The sequence below is a fragment of the Pristiophorus japonicus genome, chromosome 9 (assembly GCF_044704955.1).
Source record: "Pristiophorus japonicus isolate sPriJap1 chromosome 9, sPriJap1.hap1, whole genome shotgun sequence".
Lineage (NCBI taxonomy): Eukaryota > Metazoa > Chordata > Chondrichthyes > Pristiophoridae > Pristiophorus > Pristiophorus japonicus.
The window spans coordinates 223,400,574-223,415,498 of NC_091985.1; the positions used below are offsets into that span (position 1 = coordinate 223,400,574).

The 14,925-nt window shown below is 47.0% G+C and overlaps 1 pseudogene; it reads right to left on the reverse strand.

Moving 5' to 3' along the window:
- Positions 1–1,489: 1,489 nt before the first annotated feature.
- The window catches only part of LOC139273753 (zinc finger protein ZFP2-like), a 41,887-nt pseudogene continuing 28,451 nt past the window's right edge, over positions 1,490–14,925 (reverse strand).

Below are 14,925 nucleotides of genomic sequence, written 5' to 3' on the forward strand. Positions count from 1 at the left end.
GCTCTCCCAGGCCGAGTGGCCTACCGCACCAGCCAACCCGCTGTTGAAGTAGCTGCTTGTGTGTTGCCCTTGCTGCAGTCTGTCCGGTGAGTTTGTTTTCTGCAGCCTGTGTGTGCCTCCCAGGGCCGAGTTTTCAGATGAAGGTAGGACTTAGTTCTACTTTTTATTTCTTCTTGAATGCTGATTACTTCTTGTGCTTTGTAAGTCATGGTGCAAGGTCCTCTCCGCTTCCCTTCCTGCCCCTATCCCAGGCCGAATGGCCTCCGATGTACCTACCTGATTTCTTAACTCTCCGCAAGGGTTTTCTGGAGTGGCCACATACGCTGGCCTAAGTAAATTTGGAGTAATTATTAGCTGGCCAAAGTGGCCTAAAACTGGCATAAGTGGCTGGTAACGCTCCTTTTTGAGAAAAAAACTTATCTAAAAAAATTCCGACTAACTCACTTACACCGGCGCAAATTGAATGTGCAAAATGAGGATTTTTAAGATACTCCAGAAAAATCAAGTTGCTCCAAAAAAAAGGAGCAACTCTTGGCCAAAATTGAGCCCATAGACTTAAAACAAGGGGCCACCCATTTAAAACTGAGATGAGGAGAAATTTCTTCTCTCAGAGGGTTGAAAATCTATGGAATTCTCTGCCCCAGAGAGCTGTGGTGGCTGGGTCATAGAATTTTGAGTGATAAGGGAGTAAAGGGTTATGGGGAGCGGGCAGGGAAGTGGAACTGAGTCCATGATCAGATCAGCCATGATCTTATTGAATGGTGGAGCAGGCTCGAGGGGCCAAATGGCCTACTCCTGCTCCTATTTCTTATGCTCCTATGTTACCAATACCTTCCCTGGATCCCAAGGCTACGAGAGGCGCTCTGAAAGGTATGAGGAGATCAGACTTGTCCATGATAATAACCGACAGCAAGGGAACTGAAGTAATCCAGAGTAATGAGGTGTTAGTTGTGGCTCAATGGTAGCACTCTTGTCTCTGTATCAGTAGGTTGTGGGTTCAAGTCCACCTCCAGAGCCTTGAGCATAAAATCTAGGCCGACATTCCAATGCCGTCTTTCACATGAGACGTTCAACCGAGGCCCCATCTGACGTCTCAAGTGGGTATAAATATCCCATTTCGTTACTTTGAATAAAAGGAGAGTTCTCCCCGGTATCCTGGCTAACAATTATCCCTCAACCAACATCACTAAAACAGATCATCTGGTCATGATCACATTGCTGTCTGTGGGAGCCTGCTGTTTGAAAATTGGTTGCTGTATTTCCTCCATTAGAACAGCAACTGCATTTAAAAGATGCTTCATTGGTTGTAAAGCACTTTCGGACAGCCGGAGGTCATGAAAGGCACTTTATAAATACAAGTCTTCCTTTAACAAAGGAGAAAGGGCTCAAAAATGGAACAGTGGGAAACAGAACATCAATTAGTCACCTCTTGGATAAATCAAGGAATTGACTCATTGTATGTAGGAAACAAAGCTGATTTATTTGACAGTTGTTTGATAGAGAAATCAGAAAAGATTTATAAGAATGGTCCCAGGGATGAGGGAAATCAGTTATGTGGATAGACTGGAGAAGCTGGGGTTGTTCTCCCGAGCCACTCAATATTTTTCCACATTTTACCCCTCTTTCCTTTTCTCTTGATCCCTCCCTGACCATTCTCTCCTGCCATCATGCCTCCTTTCACCTCTCCTCTACATTCCCAAATCTCTACCCCAATCCTACACGCCTGCCGCCCTTGATAAACCTACAGCTTCCCTCTGTGCCTCTCTTGGCATCCTCCGGTGGGCCCATCGAGGCACTCATTGCTGCCTCCTTAGCAGCAGCAACCCTGACTATCCCATCCTACTCTCTCGCCCACTGGGGGCTAATTTTGCCAATCTCCTCCCCATCCAACTCATCCGCCACAGTGCTGACCTTGTGGACGCAGGCAGTGGGGCAGGTATCACCGACCCTCTCCGCATCTCTCTCCAGAATGTCCGTTCACTTGCGGACAAGCCCCTCGCTGTCCATGAGCTTATCATGGATGATTGCATCGACATTACGGCTCCGACGCAAACCTGGTTGAGGGGGATGACACCTTACCCTTAAATGAAGCCCTTCTGCCTGGCTATACCTTCCACTACTTGCCCTGCTCAGACCCCCGTGGTGGCAGTGTGGTTCTCATCAGCAAATCACACCTTGGTCTGTCCCCTACTCCTCCTTTGAGCAAGTCATCTGATTCCACCTCTCTCAGCTCCCATTTAAAATTCTCTTTCTCTACCACCCACCCAAATATCATAAAAATGTTATTACTGATATTTCTTCAATACTTTTTTTCCTCTGCCTCTGCACCAAACGACTTCTCATCACCACCACCTTCTCAAGGGCCATTCTGGATGGGCAATAAATGCAGGCCTTGCCAGCAACGCCCACATCCCAGGAACTAATAAACCCCTCCCCTCCCCCCTCTAAGATATCTGCGCTCCTCTAATTCTGCCCCCGTGAGCATCCCTGATTATAATTGCTCAACCATTGGTGGCCGTGCCTTCTATTGCCTAGGCCTTAAGCTCTGGAATTCCCTGCTTAAACTTCTCTGCCTCTCTTTCCTGTTTCAAGACGCATCTTAAAACCTCTTTGATCAAGCTTTTGGTCATCTGCCCTAATTTCTCCTTGTGGCTTGGTGTCAGATTTTTAAAATCTCATAATACTCCTGTGAAGCACCTTGGGACATTTCACTATGTTAAAGGTGCTATATAAATATAAGTTGTTGTTGTTGCAGCAGAGAAGGTTGAGAGGAGATTTGATAGAGGTGTTGTAAAATCATGAGGAGTCCAGACAGAGTAGATAGAGAGAAACTGTTCCCATTGGCAGAAGAGTCGAGAACCTGAGGACACAGATTTAAGGTGATTGGGAAAAGAACCAAAGGAGATATAAGAAAATACTTTTTTACGCAGCGAGTGGCTAAGATCTGGAATGCACGGCCTGAAAGGGTGGTGGAGGCTGATTCAATTGTGGCTTTCAAAAGGGAATTGGATATGTACCTGGAGGAGAAAAATTGCAGGTCTACGGGGAGAGGGCGGGGAGTGGGACTAGCTGAAGTACTCTTGCAGAGAGCCGGCACGGGCTCGACGGTCCGAAAGACCTCTGTCTGTGCTGTAACCGTTCTATGATTCAATGATATCCAGAAAATTAAATCCAGCCCAGTTATAGGGATTAATTACACCAGCAACAACAAGGTGATCTTAATGAAAGGTAAGATTCTGAGGGGGCTTGACAGGGTAGATGCTGAGAGGATGTTTCCTCTGGCGGGGGAATCTAGAACGAGATGGCATAGTTTCAGAATAAGGGGCCCCCATTTAAGACTGAGATGAGGAGAAATTTCTTCTCTCAGAGGCTGTGAATCTTTGGAATTCTCTGCCCCAGAGAGCTGTGGAGGCTGGTTCAAGGGTTATGGGGAGCGGGCGGACAAGTGGAGTTGAGGCCAAGATCAGATCAGCCACGATCTTATTGAATTGCGGAGCAGGCTCATGGGGCCAAATGGACTACTCCTGCTCTGATTTCTTAGATTCTTGAAACCCAACTGTCAGAGTGACCATGGTTCAGTCCTGGATGTGATTAATAACAGAATCCAACCTCTGCAGTCAGATGTGAACCTGCTGGTGTGTCAGCAGTGTGGATGAATGAGTGAATCCTTTCCCACACACTGAGCAGGTGAACGGCCTCTCCCCAGTGTGAACTCGCTGGTGTACAGTGAGGTTGGATGAACGAGTGAATCCCTTTCCACACTCAGAACAGGTGAATGGCCTCTCCCCAGTGTGAGTGCGTTGGTGTTTCATCAGATAATTTCTGCTTTTAAAGCTCTTTTCACAGTCAGAACAATTAAATGGTCTCTTATTGGTGTGAACAAGTTGGTGTGCAGTGAGCTGGGATGAACAAGTGAATCTCATCCCACACACGGAACAGGTAAAAGGTCTCTCCCCGGTGTGAACTCGCTGGTGTTCAGTGAGGCTGGATGTACAAGTGAATCCCTTCCCACACTCAGAGCAGATGAATGGTCTCTCTCGAGTGTGAGCTCGCTGGTGTCTCAGATGATCAGACGATTTAACAAACCCCTTCTCACATATGGAGCAGACAAACGGTCTCTCGCCTGTGTGAACTCGCTTATGTACAGTGAGATGTGAAGATGAAATGAATCCCTTCCCACACACGGAGCAGGTAAACTGCTTCTCCCCAGTGTGAAAACGCTGGTGTATAGTGAGGTGGGCTGACTGCCTGAACTGCTTCCCGCATTGAGAGCAACTGAATGGCCTCACCCCAGTGTGAACTCGCTGGTGTGTCAGCAGGCTGGATGAACAAGTGAATCCCTTCCCACACACTGAGCAAGTGAACGGCCTCTCTCCGGTGTGAACTCGCTGGTGTGTCAGCAGACTGGATGAACAAGTGAATCCCTTCCCACATACTGAACAGGTGAACGGCCTCTCCCCGGTGTGAACTCGCTGGTGTTCAGTGAGGTGGGATGAACGAGTGAATCCCTTCCCACACACGGGGCAGGTGAATGGCCTCTCCCCAGTGTGACTGCGTCGATGAGTTTCCAGCAGTGATGGGGCATTGAATCCCTTCCCACAGTCCCCACATTCCCATGGTTTCTCCAGGGTGTGGGTGTCCTTGTGTCTCTCCAGGTTAGACGATCAGTTGAAGCCTCGTCCACACACACAACACGTGTGCAGTTTCTCCCCGCTGTGAATGGTGCGATGTTTTTTCAGGCTGTGTAACTGGTTCAAATTCATTTCACTGGAACACTCTCACTCGGGTGTGTGTGTCTCGGGGCTTTTCCAGTCACACTGATGTTTGAAATCTTTTCCCACAGACAGAACGGACAAACAAACATTTCTTTTACTTTCGAAGGCCGATGATATTCAGGTCCTGATGAATCGAGTGACTGTGTCAGATCTTGACATCATGTTTGGTTCGAGTATCCTGTCTGCAAATCCTGCCCTTCTAATATCCTGTGAAGGGAATTTACAAAGGTCAGCACTGGAAGTGCAGGATCGAAATTTAGAACAGACAATTCTAGTTTCTATGGAACATTCTTTCCTCTCTTGTTCCCCCAAAGTTGTAAATCCCCATCCCACACACTCTCCCTCCTCCCTGTGCTGAAATCCAAACTCATCGCACCACCTCCAACATTTCTTTTCTCCATCCCTCGTTTTCTCCCTCCCTCTGCTCTGGTTGGGTTCAGTTCTTCACCCGCTGTGTGCAGAGTGAGAATAAAATCAACGAGGCAATGTTTTTCTCTCCTGGTCACTGGGATCCTGAAGCCCCGCCCACTCTCTGTTCATGTACCAAGATGGCCACGCAGGTGCACTAATTGCTCCCTGTCCAAAATGGAAGCCAGCTACCCCGGTCGACCAAGCCTATCACCATGGTGCAAACAAGGGTCATAACAGCTCTTATTCTGGACCTATGGGCTTTTATTCGTGGCCTGAGGCCTTCACGAGATGTTTATGAAGCTGCCCAGCCCACCCAGGGGTGCCATCTCTCCCGGGCGCCCACAAGCGCCTACCATCTTGCGGAACCATTTCTTCTGCCTCAGGCCATCTCCATCACTGGCACTGCGCATGCTCATGGCACTGTGCCTGCTCGCAGCACAGCTCAGTCCGCGCCTACGCACTGGGCTCCTGTTGTCATTGATGGGACACTTTCTGCCGCGCGGGGGATTTGGGTACAGACTCAGCCATTGAAAGCCCCAATTGGTAAAACAAAATTGTTTTCTTGTCATTCCACCGAGATTGGGACCGGAGGGCCAATGAACAAAATGATACAGAAACCTAAGTGGGTGGACGGGCACCTCAATCATGGTGCGAAGTATACTGGTCGCCACTTTTACATTATGTATATCCACCTCTGGCCCAACCATCCCAGCCTGGTTTAGTCACTAAATGTTTTCTAACTGTGTTTTCAACTCGAGTTCAGGTCTGGTGTTCAAAGGGAAATTCTAGTGGCTTTGTTTTTTGTGTGTCCTATCTGAGAGGCTGTTAAAGGGTTAAATAAGCTGGCAGCAAGAGTTTTTAAAAGGTGAAAAAGTTGAAAATCATCACTGGCAATGCTTTTAAACATACGGACAGAAAAATCCACTTCATCAGCGTCCCTGCCACAGGATTCAATGTCCACTCGCTTCACCACTGGTGTACTGTGTCTGCAGTATGTACGATCTACAGGATGACCAAAGTCAGACTGCATGGAGTCAAGGTCCAGGCAGCAAAATGGGTGCAAAGATTGCCACAAAACAGGAATCAGAGGGGGAAAGTTAAGGGGAACTTCTCTGACTGGCAGAAAGTGAGATGTGGTGTCTCGCAGGGATCCGTGCTGGGACTGCTATTGTTCACCATCATTTGGACTCAGTAACTGGAGGCATGTTGTCACAACAATTGTCTCCACACTGAGCACATGATAGGCTGGGTTTGTTTTCCTTGGAACACAGGAGGCTGAGGGGTGACCTTATTGAGAACAGAAGAACATAAGAAATCGGAGCAGGAGTAGGCCATTTGTCCCCTCAAGCCTGCTCCGCCATTTAATAAGATCATGGCTGATCTGATCCTGGCCTCAACTACACTTCCCACCTGCTCCCCATAATCCTTGACTCCCTTATCATTCACAAATCTGCCTATCTCCACCTTAAATATACTCAAAGACCCAGCCTCCACAGCTCTCTGGGGCAGAGAATTCCAAAGATTCACGACCCTCTGAGAGAAGAAATTCCTCCTCATTTCTGTTTTAAATGGGCGACCCCTTATTCTGAAACTATGCCCCCTAGTTCTAGATTCCCCCATGTGGAGAAGCATCCTCTCTGCATCTACCCTTTCAAGCCCCCTCAGAATCTTACATGTTTCAATAAGATCACCTCTCATTCTTTGAAACTCCAAGGAGTATAGACCCAACCTGCTTTAACTTCCTTCATATGACAACCCCTTCATCTCAGGAATCAACCTCATGAACCTTCTCTGAGCTGCCTCCAGTTCAAGTATATCCTTCCTTAAATAAGGAGACCAAAACTGTACCAGTACTCCAGGTGTGGTTTTACCAATGCCCTGTACAGTTGGAGCAGGACTTCCCTACTTTTATACTCCATTCCCCTTGTAATAAAGGCCAGCATTCCATTTGCTTTCCTGATTAATTGCTGTACCTGCATGCTAACTTTGTGCGTTTCATGTACATGAACCCCCAGATCCACTCTGTACGACAGCATTTTGTAATTGCTCCCTATTTAAATAATAAATTTGCTTTTTTATTTTTCCTACAAAGTGGATAACCTCACATTTTCCCACATTATAGACCATCTGCCAGATATTTGCCCACTCACTGAGTCTATCTATAGCCCTCTGTAGATTATTTGTGTCTTCCTCACAACTTGCTTTCCCACCTGTCTTTGTATCATCAGCAAATTTGGCTACGTTACACTCGGTCCCTTCATCCATCATTAATATATATTGGACTTTCAGAAGGTTTTCGACAAGGTCCCACACAAGAGATTAATGTGCAAAGTTAAAGCACATGGGATTGGGGGTAGTGTGCTGACATGGATTGAAAACTGGTTGGCAGACAGGAAGCAAAGAGTAGGAGTAAATGGGTACTTTTCAGAATGGCAGGCAGTGACTAGTGGGGTACCGCAAGGTTCTGTGCTGGGGCCCCAGCAGTTTACATTGTACATTAATGATTTAGACGAGGGGATTAAATGTAGTATCTCCAAATTTGCGGATGACACTAAGTTGGGTGGCAGTGTGAGCTGCGAGGAGGATGCTGTGAGGCTGCAGAGTGACTTGGATAGGTTAGGTGAGTGGGCAAATGCATGGCAGATGAAGTATAATGTGGATAAATGTGAGGTTATCCACTTTGGTGGTAAAAACAGAGAGATCTGAATGGTGACAGATTAGGAAAAGGGGAGGTGCAAAGAGACCTGGGTGTCATGGTACATCAGTCATTGAAGGTTGGCATGCAGGTACAGCAGGCGGTTAAGAAAGCAAATGGCACATTGGCCTTCATAGCGAGGAGATTTGAGTACAGGGGCAGGGAGGTGTTACTACAGTTGTACAGGGCCTTGGTGAGGCCACACCTGGACTATTGTGTACAGTTTTGGTCTCCTAACTTGAGGAAGGACATTCTTGCTATTGAGGGAGTGCAGCGAAGGTTCACCAGACTGATTCCCGGGATGGCGGGACTGACATATCAAGGAAGACTGGATCAACTGAGCTTGTATTCACTGAAATTCAGAAGAATGAGAGGGGATCTTTTAGAAACGTGTAAAATTCTGATGGGTTTAGACAGGTTAGATGCAGGAAGAATGTTCCCAATGTTGGGGAAGTCCAGAACCAGGGGTCACAGTCTCAGGATAAGGGGTAAGCCATTTAGGACCGAGATGAGGAGAGACTTCTTCACCCAGAGAGTGGTGAACCTGTGGAATTCTCTACCACAGAAAGTTGTTGAGGCCAATTCACTAAATATATTCAAAAAGGAGTTAGATGTAGTCCTTACTACTAGGGGGATCAAGGGGTATGGCGAGAAAGCAGGAATGGGGTACTGACATTGAATGTTCAGCCATGAACTCATCGAGCCTGCACCGCCATTCAAAGGGCCGAATGGCTTTCTCCTGCACCTATTTTCTATGTTTCTATTATAAATAGTTGAGGCCCCAGCACGGATCCCTGCGGCACCCCACTTGTTACAGTTTGCCAACCCGAAAATGACCCATTTATCCCAACTCTCTGTTTTCTGTTAGTTAGCCAATCCTCTATCCATGCTAATATATTACCCCCCCGATTCCGTGAGCTCTGACCTTGTGCAGTAACCTTTTGCATGGCACCTTATCGGATGTTTTCTGGAAATCCAAATATATGACATCAACTGGTTCTCCTTTATTCATCCTGCTCGTTACATCCTCAAGGAACTCCAGCAAATTTGTCAAACATGATTTCCCTTTCATAAAACCATGCTGACTCTGCTTGACTGCATTATGATTTTCTAAATGCCCTGCTACTACTTCCTTAATGATGGACTCCAGCATTTTCCCAACGGCAGATGATAAAGACAGAGAAGATAGCATATGAGAGCAAACTATAATTTCCTGCTTTCCGTCTTCCCCCTTTTTTAAATAGGGGTGTTGCATTTGCGGTTTTCCAGTCTGCTGGGACCTCTCCAGAATTCAAGGAATTTTGATAGATTACAACCAATGCATCCACTATCTCTGCAGCCACATCTTTTAAGACCCTAGGATGCATGCCAACAGGTCCAGGAGACTTGTCCACCTTTAGTCCCATTAGTTTGCTTAGTACTTTATCTCTAGTAATAGTGACTGTTTTAAGTTCCCTCCACCCCCGCAATAGCTCCTCGATTATCAATAATTGGAATGTTTTTAGTGTCCTTTACCGTGAAGACCGATACAAGATATTTGTTCAATGTCTCTGCCATTTCCCTGTTTCCCATTATTAACTCTGCAGTCTCATCTTCGAAATTTCTATGGGAATCAAGGGGTATGGAGAGAAAGCGGGAAAGGGGTACTGAGGTGAATGATCAGCCATGATCTTATTGAATGGTGGTGCAGGCTCGAAGGGCCGAATGGCCGAATGGCCTACTCCTGCACCTATTTTTCTATGTTTCTATGCTTCTAAGGGACCAATGTTTACTTTAACTACTTGTTTCCTTTTTATATACCTGTTTAAAGGTAATGTGCCATCATCCCTCAGCCAAGTTTCCATCAGGGCCATGATGTCGCTGTAATCATCAATGATAAGCTCATGGATGGCAAGGGTCTTGTTCAGCACTGCGGCCCCAACCTGCAAGAATCATCAGCAGGTCGGGGCCTACAAAGGAGCATAGCACTTCAAGGTACAGCGTGTGCTGGAGAGCGACGGCTGTGACGAGGGCGATTGGATTGGATGTTCAGGTTACTGATTGGAGTGTGGGCAGTTACAGCAGGAGTGGCGAGTGATCGTGGTGCAACGTGATCGTGGCACAGGAGAGGTGTGAGTTCCAGAAGAGGCAAAGGCCCAGGGGCAGCACGGGCCAGCCCACAATGCAATGTGTGTACAATAGGTCTGTGCAGCAGAGCTGGTCTCCAGTCGTCTTGGTTAATTCATGCCTTGTTGACCCAGAAGAGGTGTGGGCCCAGGGGCAGCACGGGCCAGCCCACACTGCAATGTGTGTGCACTCGGTCCGTGCAGCAGAGCTGGTTTCCAGTCGTCTTGGTTAATTCTTGCCACTGGACCAACACCTCGCTCTGTCAAGTCCGTGTGGTGGCTGGTGTGCAACGGCCACCACACATTAAAAAAATCCACACACAGGCATCTTCCATCCTTTAACATGTAATTCAGGACCTGGAATATCAGGTCCTTCTTGAAACACCTGTGAACTCATACCTGTTTGGCGTGGAAGCAAGTCATCCTCGATACGAGGGACAGCCTATGATGATGATATACCTGTAGAAGCTCTTACTGTCTGTTTTTATATTTCTTGCTAGTTTGCTCTCATATACTATCTTCTCTGCCTTTATCATTTTTTTAGTCATCCTTTGCTGGTTTGTAAAAATTTCCCAATCCTCTGGCCTTCCACTGTACTTTGCAACATTGTATGCCTTTGTTTTCAATTTGATACCATCCTTTACTTCCTTAGTTAGCCAGGGATGGTTCATCCCTCTCTTAGCATCTTTATTCCCACCCATCCTTGCAAACTATCGCCCTATCTCCAACGTCCCCTTCCTCTCCAAAGTCCTTGAACGTGTTGTCACCTCCCAAATCCGTGCCCGTCTTTCCCGCAATTCCATGTTTGAATCCCTCCAATCCGGTTTCCGTGCCTGCCACAGTATCGAGACAGCTCTCATCAAAGTCACAAATAACATCCTTTCTAATTGTGACAAAGGCAAACTAGCCCTTCTTGTCCCCCAAGGATCTATCCTTGGTCCCTCCTATTTCTCATCTACATGCTGCCCCTTGGCGACATCATCTGAAAACACAGCATCAGTTTCCACATGTACGCTGATGACACCCAGCTCTACCTCACTGCCACTTCTCTCGACCCCTCCACGGTCTCTAAATTGTCAGTCTGCTTGTCTGATATCCAGTTCTGGATGAGCAGAAATTTTCTCCAATTAAATATTGGGAAGACCGAAGCCGTTGTTTTCGGTCCCTGCCACAAACGCCGTTCCCTAGCCACTGACTCCATCCCTCTTCCCAACTTCTATCTGTGGCTGAACCAGACTGTTCGCAACCTTGGTGTCATATTTGACCCTGAAATGAGCTTTCGACCTCATATCCGCAGCATAACTAAGGCAGCCTATTTTCACCTCCTTAACATCACCCGCCTCAGCCCTTGCTTCAGCTCATCTGCTGCTGAAGTCCTCATCCTGACCAGTCTCCATTTCTCCTTCATTTACAGATGCTCCCTGACCAATCAACATTTCGTGTTCATTTTCACATGCTCCCTGGTCTCACCATTTCTCCTCTATTTACAGACGTTCCCTGGTCTGTCACCATTTCTCCTCCATTTACTGATGTTCCCTCACCAGTCTCTATTTCTCCTTCATTTACAGATGCTCCCTGACTCACTTCCTTCCTCTCCTGGAGTTTGCCACGGGACCGCTTTGTGGATCTTTCTGTTGTGGCTTTCAACAGATGAAACCCTTAAGGTTGGAGCAAACACTGCAACATTTGGTAGTGAAATGGATTGATTCAGGACAGACAGCAGGGATTATTTCAGGAAATAACACAGTGCAGTCAGAAAGGAAATGCAGTGGATGTTGTGTAGATGGATTGTCAAAGCGTGTTTGATAAGGTGCCGGACAGGAGGCTTGTTGATCAAAATTAAGGCTCACGGTATTAAAGGGAGTGGGGCAGCATGGATAGGAAGTTGGGTAAAGGGCAGAAAACAGAGAGTAGTGGTTAATGGATGTTCTTCAGACTGGAGGGATGTAAACAGTGGTGACCCCAGGGTCAGTGTTGGGGCCATTGCACTTCTCAATACAGAGAAACGATCTGGACTCGGAGAGGCATCGAGGAGCCCTATAAAAGGCCTGGGAGTTCAAGGAGGTGCGGGAGTTCGGAGATGCATCGAGGAAGCCTATAAAAGGCCCGGGTGTTCGAGGAGCTGCGGGAGTTCGGAGCAGCGTCGAGGAGGGAGCTGGTGAAGGTGCAGGGGCAGAAGGTAAACAAAGAAGTAGAAAGAAATCAAAGGGTGACGTCACAGCCAAGCGGGTAAATGATTGGCTGGTGGATTGGTGGGTATTTAATCTTTTTTTTTTATTTCCTCATCAGTAGGTAACCTTTGACATTGTTGCCAAATTAAGTTAATCTAAGGGTTAAGTCATGGCAGGGGAGCCCAGATACGTGTCATGCTCCTCCTGTGCAATGTGGGAAGACAGGGATGCTTCCAGTATCCCTGACGACTACATGTGCAGGAAGTGTATCCTGCTGCAGCATCTGACAGACCGCATTGTGGCACTGGAGCTGCGCATGGATTCACTCTGGAGCATTTATGATGCTGACGATGTTGTGAATAGCACGTTTAGTGAGTTGGTCACACCGCAGGCAAAGATTACTCAGGCAGATAAGGAATGGGTGACCATCAGGCAGAGCAGTGGAAGGAAGGTAGTGCAGAGGTCCCCTGCGGTCATCCCCCTCCAAAACAGATACACCACCTTGGGTACTGTTGGGGGGATGACTCTTCAGGGGAAGGCAGCAGCAGCCAAGTTCATGGCACCATGGGTGGCTCTGCTGCACAGGAGGGCAGGAAGAAGAGTGGGAGAGCTATAGTGGTGGGGGGTTCTATTGTAAGAGGAATAGATAGACGTTTCTGCGGCCGCAATCGAGGATGGTATGTTGCCTCCCTGGTGCAAGTGTCAAGGATGTCTCGGAGCGGCTGCAGGACATTTTTGGAGGGTGAGAGTGAACAGCCAGTTGTAGGGGTGCATATAGGTACCAACGATATAGGTAAAAAACGGGATGAGGTCCTACCTCTGAATTTAGGGAGCTAGGAGTTAAATTAAGAAGTAGGACCTCAAAGGTAGTAATCTCAGTGCCACGTGCTAGTCAGAGTAGGAATTACAAGATAGCTAAGGTGAATTCGTGGCTTGAGGAGTGGTGCAGGAGGGAGGGATTCAAATTCCTGGGACACTGGAACCAGTTCTGGGGGAGGTGGGACCAGTACAAACCGGGCGGTATGCACCTGGGCAGGACTGGAACCGGTGTCCGAGGGGGATGTTTGCTAGTGCTGTTGGGGAGGGGTTAAACTAATATGGCAGGGGGATGGGAACCTATGCAGGGAGACAGAGGGAAGTAAAATGGGGCCAGAAGCAAAAGATAGTAAAAACAAAAGTAAAAGTGGAGGGCAGAGAAACCCAAGGCAGAAATCAAAAAGGGCCACATTACAGCAAAAGTCTAAAGGGACAAAGTGTGTTAAAAAGACAAGCCTGAAGGCTCTGTGCCTCAATGCAAGGAGTATTCGTAAGAAGGTGGACAAATTAACTACGCAGGCAGCGATTAACGAATATGATAGAATTGGGATTACGGAGACATGGCTCCAGGGAGACCAAGGCTGGGAACTCAACATCCAGGAAAGATAGACAGAAAGGAAAGGAGGTGGAGTAGCGTTGCTGCTTAAAGAAGAAATTAACACAATAGTAAGGAAGGACATTAGCTTGGATGATGTGGAATCTGTATGGGTAGTGCTGCGGAATACCAAAGGGCAGAAAACGCTGGTGGGAGTTGTGTACAGACCACCAAACAGTCGTAGTGAGGTTGGGGACAGCATCAAACAAGAAATTAGGGATGCGTGCAACAAAGGTACAGCAGTTATCATGGGCGACTTTAATCTACATATAGATTGGGCTAACCAAACTGGTAGCAGTATGCTGGAGGAGGATTTCCTGGAGTGCATTAGAGATGGTTTTCTAGACCAATATGTCGAGGAACCAACTAGAGGGCTGGCCATCCTAGACTGAGTGATGTGTAACGAGAAAGGACTAATTAGCAATCTTGTTGTGCGAGGCCCCTTGGGGAAGAGTGACCATAATATGGTAGAATTCTTTCTAAGTTGGAGAGTGATACAGTTAATTCAGAGACTCGGGTCCTGAACTTAAGGAAAGGTAACTTCGATGGTATGAGATGTGAATTGGCTAGAATAGACTGGCGAATGATACTTAAAGGGTTGACGGTGGATAGGCAATGGCAAACATTTAAAGATCACATGGATGAATTTCAACAATTGGACATCCCTGTCTGGAGCAAAAATAAAATGGGGAAGGTGGCTCAACTGTGGCTAACAAGGGAATTCAACAGAGGAGGATAAAGGGTTTAATTAAGAGGGGGAAAATAGTGTACGAGAGGAAGCTTGCCGTGAACATAAAAACTGACTGCAAAAGCTTCAATAGATATGTGAAGAGAAAAAGATTAGTGAAGACAAACATAGGTCCCTTGCAGTCGGATTCAGGTGAATTTATAATGGGGAACAAAGAAATGACCGATTAGCCTGACATCGGTCGTGGGAAAAATGTTGAAATCAATTATTAAAGCTGAAATAGCAGTGCATTTGGAAAGCAGTGACAGGATCGGTCCAAGTCAGCATGGATTTATGAAAGGGAAATCATGCTTGATAAATCTTCTGTCATTTTTTGAGGATGTAACTAGAAGAGTGGACAAGGGAGAACCAGTGGAGGTGGTGTATTTGGACTTTCAAAAGGCTTTTGACAAGGTCCCACACAAGAGATTAGTGTGCAAAATCAAAGCACATGGTATTGGGGATAATGTACTAATGTGGATAGAGAACTGGTTTGCAGATAGGAAGCAGAGAGTCATGAAAAATGGGTCCTTTTCAGAATGGCAGGCAGTGACTAGTGGAGTGCTGCAGGGCTCAGTGCTGGGACCCCAGCTATTTACAATATACATTAATGATTTAGATGAAGGAATT